The sequence below is a fragment of the Stylophora pistillata genome, chromosome 5, assembly GCF_964205215.1.
Source record: "Stylophora pistillata chromosome 5, jaStyPist1.2, whole genome shotgun sequence".
NCBI lineage: Eukaryota > Metazoa > Cnidaria > Anthozoa > Scleractinia > Pocilloporidae > Stylophora > Stylophora pistillata.
In genome coordinates this window covers 15,546,531-15,554,910 of record NC_142523.1, presented here as the reverse complement: position 1 = coordinate 15,554,910, position 8,380 = coordinate 15,546,531, and the positions used below count along the sequence as shown (strand labels likewise).

Sequence of the window (8,380 nt, the reverse complement as noted above, 5' to 3'; positions counted from 1 at the left end):
GAGAAACACTAAAAACGAGGAGATCTGGGTACTAGTGTGCGCATCTCCGCTCGGCTTTCTTCGAATCGACGCTATATCGAAGGCGTTCGTCGAGGGTAAGAGTAAACAGTAATTTTGGTCAGCGGGCAAATTATGAAATCCGCGAATATTGCGAAATCCCGCGAAAGTGTTGACCGTTACTTATCGTGTTCAAAACTGCACTTTTAATGAGCTTGTCCACAGATATATACGGGTGCAGGTGCAGATATGGTAATTGCATGTATTGTGGTTGGTGGGTGTGAATAACGAAGGTGCAAGTGTTGAGGTGCTAATTACAATAGTTGTGCAACACCCTCTCTCTCTTGGAAAGAGGACTGATAAATAAATGAATAAGTGTACTAATTAATTACAGTTCAGTTTATCTCGCTTGTGAGCCTACATGACATAGTCTTTGAACCTTGACGGCCGTTTGCGAGTCCTTTGTGAGCGGCGAAGTCCGCACTCATCTGCACTAGATGGCGCGCTTTCTGATTCCATGTGTGGACGGCGAAGTCCGCCTTCTCCTCGAGGTAGTCTGCTCTCTAGCTCCATTTGCTCAAGGTCAGCTGGTTGTCTTTCCTGCTCCTGTTCAGAGTGTGTGGATGCGATTTCAAGCTGGTCCATCCCGGTGGTGTGTCTTTCAGCTGGCTCCGTTCTAGCCTCTCGGATTTGGGCATGGTTTCGTCGAATAGGTCCCATTGCCGTCTTGATCACGCAGGATCTCGATGTGGGTTGTTCGATCACCTCCCCGTAGATCCATGGCTGAGACTTGTTTGTTGGTCGCGGCTTGAGAAATACCTTTTCTCCTTGGGCAAATGGTTTCAGCGGGCCTGATGCCCTCTTGTCGTAATGGGCTTTTGATCGGGCTCTCCTTTCTTCCATGTTTCTCATTACAACCTGTCCTGAAGCGGCTTGTGGGAGTAGCTGGCTTGCTGCTGTTGGGATGATGTCTCGAAGTTTCCTAGACATGAGTCGCTGTGCTGGCGAGTACTGGTATCCCTGTTGTGGCGTGTTTCGATAGGCCAGAAGAGCCAGATATGGGTCCTCAAAGCGGGATTTTTTCAGAATATTTTTCGCAATCTTGACTGCAGATTCAGCTTTGCCGTTTCCTCGACTGTGGTAGGGAGATGATCTAATGCTGGCAAATCCGTATTCACGTGCAAATCGTGCGTATTCGTGGCTGACAAACTGCGGACCGTTATCTGTCACGCATTCGTCGGGAATGCCGTGACGTGCGAAGTTTCGCTTCAAGGCTCGTATGACTGCAACGGCTGATGTGTTTTTTAAAGGCTCAAGTTCAATATAGTCACTGTAGTGGTCCCCAAGCACAAGGTAGTTACTGCCATTTAGTTGAAACAGATCTGCACTCACTCTTTCCCATGGCCGGAACGGTATGGCATGTGACTGCATGGGTTCTTGGGGCAGTTCATTTAAGTATTGAGAACACACACCGCATGAGGAGCATGTTTGCCTGATTGCTGCTTGCATTCCTGGCCAGTAAACGGATTCCCGGGCTCTTCGTTTACTACTGTCGGCGCCTTGGTGTGCTTTGTGTATCTTCTGTAAGAACTCGGGTCTGAGTGATGCGGGAACAATGACGTGATGAGATTTGAAAAGCACTCCATCATATACTGAAATCTCATCTCTGAGGTCCCAGTATGCTCTGATTTCCTCTGGTACTTCACTCTTTTGGAGGGGCCAGCCACCAAGCACCATGTTGTTCAGTGTCATCAGTGATGGGTCTTTCTCAGTTTCCTCTCTGATCTGGTTCATTGTATCGGGTTTGACAAGGTTTGGTGACAGATCCATTTGTGTGAGATTCACACGAAACACATCGTAGTCTTGCGTCATTCTGGAGGAGGACTGGGTTCCACCATTGAGAGGTGGACGAGACAGAGTGTCGGCCACGAAGAGCTCTTTTCCTTTCTTGTACTGTACAGTGAATTGATAGTTCTGAAGTCTCAGCATCATTCTCTGAAGCCTGCGTGGAGCTCTGCTCAGAGGTTTTTTGAAAATTGTCTCCAGAGGCTGATGATCAGAGTGGACCGTTATGTCTCACTTTCCATAAAGGTAATGATGCCAATTCTCCATACAGGACACAATTGCCAAGCACTCTCTCTCGATATGAGCATAATTCTTTTCTGTAGCGCTGAGGGTGTGTGACGTGAAGCAGACAGGATGGCCCTCCTGAAGTAAGACCCCGCCTATGGCACTGTCAGATGCGTCTACTTGAAGAGTCACAGGAAGGCTGACGTTATAATAGCGCAATACTGTCGTGGAGGCTATGAGAGTCTTGGCTGAGTTGAATGCCGCCTCATGGACTTCTGACCAAAGAAATTCAGTGTCATCCCTAGTTAGGTACCTCAATGGAAGGACTTTTTGGGACAGGTTTGGGCAGAACTTGGACAAGTACTGGCACATTCCTAAGAAACGTTGCAATGCGGCCTTATCTGCTGGGGTTGGCATTCCTGTGATCGCAGCTACTTTGCTTGGATCCGGCTGTACTCCATTTTTGGTAAGTCGGTGCCCCATAAATGAAACAGAGCTGGACTTAAATTGAATTTTTTTCGCAGAGTCGAAGATCGTGTTCATTGCACTTCTCAAGTAGATGCATAAGATTTCGGTCATGATCAATGTCGGCTTCTTCCTTAGTGTTGCCACAGCCATAAACGCAGATGTCATCTGCGATGTTGATTACCCCATTCAATCCGTCCAGAAATTCATGTTGTCGTCACTGATATTCTTCTGGTCCTGAGGCAATACCAAAGGGCATCCGATTGTAACAATAGCGACCATTTGGCCCCCGGAAAGTTGTTAGAAGGGAAGAGTCTTCATCCAGTTCAATAGTATGAAACGCCTCAGAAACATCAACGACGGTGAATACCTTGGCGTTTGTCAGAAGCGGTAGCCTCTCTTCGATTGTGGGTATGGTGTATTTGGGCCTTTTGATTGCCTTGTTTATGGTTTGGCTAGGATCGATGCAGATGCGAAGTTGGCCATTAGGTTTTTCCTTCTTCACAGAGCCTTTTCAGCTCTTCATTGACCCTGTTTAATTTTTCCACTGGAACACGGCGAGTGGGGGCATGAACGGGTGTGACTGACGGGTCCAAGTCGATGTGCATGGGGGTCCCAAGAGGCTTCCCGCGTCCTGGTTTAAAAACGTTGGGGTAATGCTTTAGGATGTCCTCTGAAGTCAATTTGCCGAGTGCAGGCAGTTTCTGCGTGTTTCGTGTGGTCTCCTCCTCGACCGCGTTTGTCTCGTCTGCATAGATGGTCAAATACTTTAAAGCCTGTGCGTCTCGTCCGCTAAGAAGTGGAGGCTTGTCGTCTGGAACGTTCACCACTAGGAAGTCAATTGTGTGGAATTTGCCCTTCCTTTCGCACACGAGGGTTACCTGACCTTCTGGTTTCATTGTTTGGCTTCCGCAGGTGTTGATTCTGCTTTTCGTCTTTGAGATCTTCAAATTCGGGAATAGCTGGCTTAATACTGAACTTGGCATATTGTTACAGGTCGACGCCGAGTCGATTTGAGCTTTAACAATTTTCGACCGCCTCCCATGGACGAGGTGAAGGTGAGCGAAGAATTTCTTTGCACCGACTGGCGCTGCCTGATCATTTATAACAAATGCCTCTTCATCAGGGTCATCATGAACAAAGTTCGATTGCTGCTGTCGTCTTCTACCAATTCTCGTTCCTCCTCTGCATGCACGAGCAAAATGGCCAATGATTCCACCCTTGTTGCATCGTTTCCCGAACGCTGGACAATGCTGTTTACGAGGGCTGGGATGTTCAACGCAACACCAGAAGCAGGCCGCTGTTAAGGTGTCGGAGCCGTGGTATTCGGGTTTTTTCTTCTTTGTGAAGTTTACCTACTCCTGCTGGTTGCTTCGGGCATTTTTCATTAACTGGTTTGCAAATGTGGTTGCCTCGTGGCTTTTGACTATTTCAACGACCTCTCGTAGAGTGACTTTTGATTGCGCTGCATCTCGATGCCTGTGGCCTTTCCCAATCAGTTTTACGCGGAGAGATTCAGATGTTAATCCCGCGATGAACTGATCTCTCATCAATACATCAGCGAAGTTTTCGTACTCGCACTGCGCAGCTTGATTGCGAATCCTTGTTTCCCAAGACGCGATGGATTCCTCTTCATTTTGTAGCAGGGAAAGGAATTTTTGCCTTTCGCCCGAGACCCCGATGCTAGCGCCGTAGTACTCTTTCAGAGCGTTGATAACCGTGTGCGGTTTGCTCTGATCTTGTTCAGACAATCCTAAACTGTATTTGTAGATCGCTCTGGCTGCAGGGGATAACGATGCTCGAAGACATGCCATCGCTTTCTCCGGATTCGTCCACTTCGCTAGTTCTGTTTCCTTGGACGGATCGAACCAGTTTTGCATAATACAGTAGTCTACTAAGTCTTCGATGTAGACCTCCACATCGTGTTTATCATCCCCCGTTGTTTTGAATTGCGGGAAGGGAGTGTTTGGAGTGTTTGTGGCCATATCGCTCATCGGCTTGAATCTTCTTGACTGTGAAATTAAGAGACAAGCACCGCTGCCACCATGTTGACCGTTACTTGTCGTGTTCAAAGCTGCACTTTTAATGAGCTTGTCCACAGATATATACGGGTGCAGGTGCAGATATGGTAATTACATGTATTGTGGTTGGTGGGTGTGAATAACGAAGGTGCAAGCGTTGAGGTGCTAATTACAATAGTTGTGCAACAAAAGGATGACATTTAAAACCGAAGACAATTTTTGACTAAGACACTAAAATGCGTAATGATGGCGACGACTCAGTAAATCTACTGAACTGTAATTATATGTAATTTGAATATATCAACAAAGTTGAAATGGTAAATTGGCCACCGTTACGATTATAAAAACTGACGTTTCGAGCGTTAGCCCTTCGTCGGAGCGAATAGGGGAATTGTGGGTTGTGTGTGCTTTTAAAGGCAGAAAAAGGAGCTACGTGATTGGTGGGAACAAGGCAACGAGAAAAACACGAATAAATTAGTGGAATGAAAAACGTTCGTTGATGCCTGTGGTGGGATTTAGACTTAATTTCAATCGTATTGCCAAATTTTCCAATCTCTCCTCTGAAGAGTAGTCGGCTCTAAAAACCCCTAGAAAACGCAAAGACAGTTATCAAAACGGCCGATAAGGGCGGCTCAGTCGTTGTTTGGCGCACCAACCTCTACCAAAAAGTAGCTTTGCGGCAACTTTCTGACACCTCTTTTTATCAAAAGGTCGACAAAGACCTCACTGCCAACAATCAAAACACTGTCAAAATACGATCAACCAACTCATAACTAAACAAGAATTGCCGGCCACAGCAAAAAATCTCATAACCACTCCTAGAACTTCTTGTATTTACTTTTTACCTAAAATTCACAAACCTAACAACCCGGGTCGGCCCATTGTCTCCGCATGCAGTTGCCCTACCGAACTTATCTCCAGCTATCTAGACAAAATTATGGCTCCCATCGTCAAAACTTTACCATCGTACATTAAAGACAGCCAACACGCTCTTCAAATTTTTCGCGACTTTAATTTCCTTGGCCAAAACAATCTTCTTTTCACCATGGATATTACGTCTCTTTACACTGTCATTCCCAGCGGCGAAGGTCTTTAACATTTTTTTGAGCAACGTACTGTTAAGGAACATAAATCTGAAACACTACTACGCTTAGCCGAACTAGTGCTCACACTCAATTGTTTTTCATTCGGGGACAACTTTTTCAAACAAACCAATGGTGTAGCTATGGGTACCAAAATGGGAGCTAGCTATGCCAATCTTTTTGTAGGTTTTAACGAACACCAATTTTTCAGCCAATACAACGGCTCCAAATGAACTCTACGGTCGCTACATCGACGACTGCATCGGCGCCACCTCCTCTACCAGAGAGGAGCTGACTCAATTCATAACCGCAGTCAATTCTTTTCACCCGGCTCTGAAATATACCTGAGAAATTTCTGACAATTCTTTATCCCTTTTAGACATCAAAGTTTCAATTGAAGGCAACGGTTTATGCACTAGTGTGTATTACAAACCTACAGACTCGCATAATTACTTGTTGTATTCGTCTTCGCATCCATTTCACGTTGAGAATTCCATTCCTTTTTCTCAGTTTCTAAGACTTCGTCGTTTATGTAGTGATGACTCTGATTTCCACCACAAATCAGAGTCAATGTGCCAGTTTTTCGATAAACGACGGTGGTTCCCCTGATTCTGTCGTTCAATCGGGTTACCACCGCGCCCAACTTATTGATCGACATTCAGCACTACAAACGTCACAAAAGGAAGATTCCGACCGCATACCATTCACTCTCACGTTTCACCCTCACAACTAATCAGTTAAATCCATCATTCTTAAAAACTTTAAATTACTTCAAAACGATCCAGAGACAAGCACTATCTTTTCACAGCCTCCGCTCATTTCATTCAAACGCGACAAAAACATAGGCAATTTTTTGGTCAGAAGTTCTTTTCAGACTAATGACCAACCAGGCACTTTTAAATGCGCTCGTGCACGATGCAAAACGTGTCCTTTCATTCACAACACTGAGAAAATATCGGGACCCAAACGATCCATTAAGATCACCGATCACTTCACGTGCACCTCCGCCAACGTAATCTATTGCATAACTTGCACTTATTGCAAAAAGATTTACATCGGCGAAACAGGCAGAAGACTAGGTGACCGATTCCGAGAACACCTTCGCGACCTGGAGAGGAATGACAAGGACACATCGAAACCAGTCGCTAGACATTTTAATTTACCTAACCATTCTAAGCAACACATGGCAATCTGTGGTCTTTCCTTACACTTAGGTAGCACGGAAAGCCGGAAAACTCTTGAACAAAAGCTCATCTTTCAAACCGGCAGTCTAAATCCTACAGGTATCAACGAACGTTTTTCATTCCACTAATTTATTCGTGTTTCTCTAGTTGCCATGTTCCCAGCAATCACGTAGCTCCTTTTTCTTCCTTTAAAAGCACACACAACCCACAATTCCCCTATTCGCTCCGACGAAGGGCTAACGCTCGAAACGTCAGTTTTTTATAATCCTAACGGTGGCCAATTTACCATTTGTTGATATATTCAAATTATTTCGTTACCCCCACCGACGCACGCAGCCCCAAACAGTTTCTTTAGAAACTATCAGCCTTTATTCATTTGTAAATATATGTACTGCGCTTTCATAAAATGTATGAAAGCGTTCTTCGCAATAATAAACCCTACTTATCTAGTAGGTGGAAATGAGGCCTGAAAAAATTTTAGCTCCGTACGGGATTTGAACCTATGACCTCTGCGATACCGGTGCAGTGCTCCACAAACTGAGCTAACAAGCCAACTGGGAGCAGGTCATTATGTTGGTTCGTACTAAACCCGCCAATAAATTTGAATAAATGAAAATCATATATGTGTACTGCGGTTTCATAAAATATACGAAAGCGTTCCTCGTAGTAATAAACCCTATTTATCTAGTAGCGACTAAGTACTGTAGACATGACTTATTGACTTGCCCTGCTCTGCCAACAGAAGAGCGAACATGATAGGCATGCAATGTCTACTTTCAGTGCTTATAACAAGTGTAAAATTATTAGTCTTATTAAGCCGTAAGTGAAAAAAGCTGTTCCTTCCATTTAAAACGGCAGTCACTTTGAGAATAAAGTAACCCTTTATTTCCCTGTTATTATATTTATAGCGAGGTCGCTGACGCCAAAACGGGCTGGCCTTCTCTATCTTGGCCTTGCATCGAGCTGGTGCACTTTAAACAGAAGGATGGGTACAAGTGCGGAATTCTCATTTGTCTCACGTAAGTAGCTAACCCACTCTGCACCCACACGCGACATTTAGTTTTTAAGTTTAAAACAGAAGTCACTATTCTCATTAAATCATGAGGTGTTAAGGTACGAAACATTTACCCTCTCAAGGTAACTAGGAAGAAAGTGCATTCGATTAAATATACCTTAGCAACCAATTATTTCTCAGTTAAAAGGAATTTAACGGAATATTGCATATTCTTCACTCATTTTTCCCAATGATTGATTGTTGTTTTCGATCGTTTCTTTCAGTTTGCTAGATGTTTGTGCGAAGAGTCCTCAGTAAATGCAGCTTTCAACGTAGCAACCGAACGTGCACTGATAACGTCTATGGTGTTTGGCTGTAGAGAAATATCAACGTCAGCATAGTGTGCCATGACGACGATGGAGAAGATTGGCTGGGATGCGACAGTTGTGGCCAGTACTTCCACGCACGTTGCATCAACGTGGATTTCTCAGACTCTCTCTAGCTACTTTGTTTTCCCTTGTTAATTTCACAACATCGTCGCGAATTAGTGACGTAAATTGATGGTGG

The 8,380-nt window shown here is 44.7% G+C and overlaps 1 pseudogene; it reads right to left on the bottom strand.

Moving 5' to 3' along the window:
• Positions 1-2,464: 2,464 nt before the first annotated feature.
• Positions 2,465-4,565, bottom strand: LOC148730509 (uncharacterized; annotated as a pseudogene).
• Positions 4,566-8,380: the final 3,815 nt, after the last annotated feature.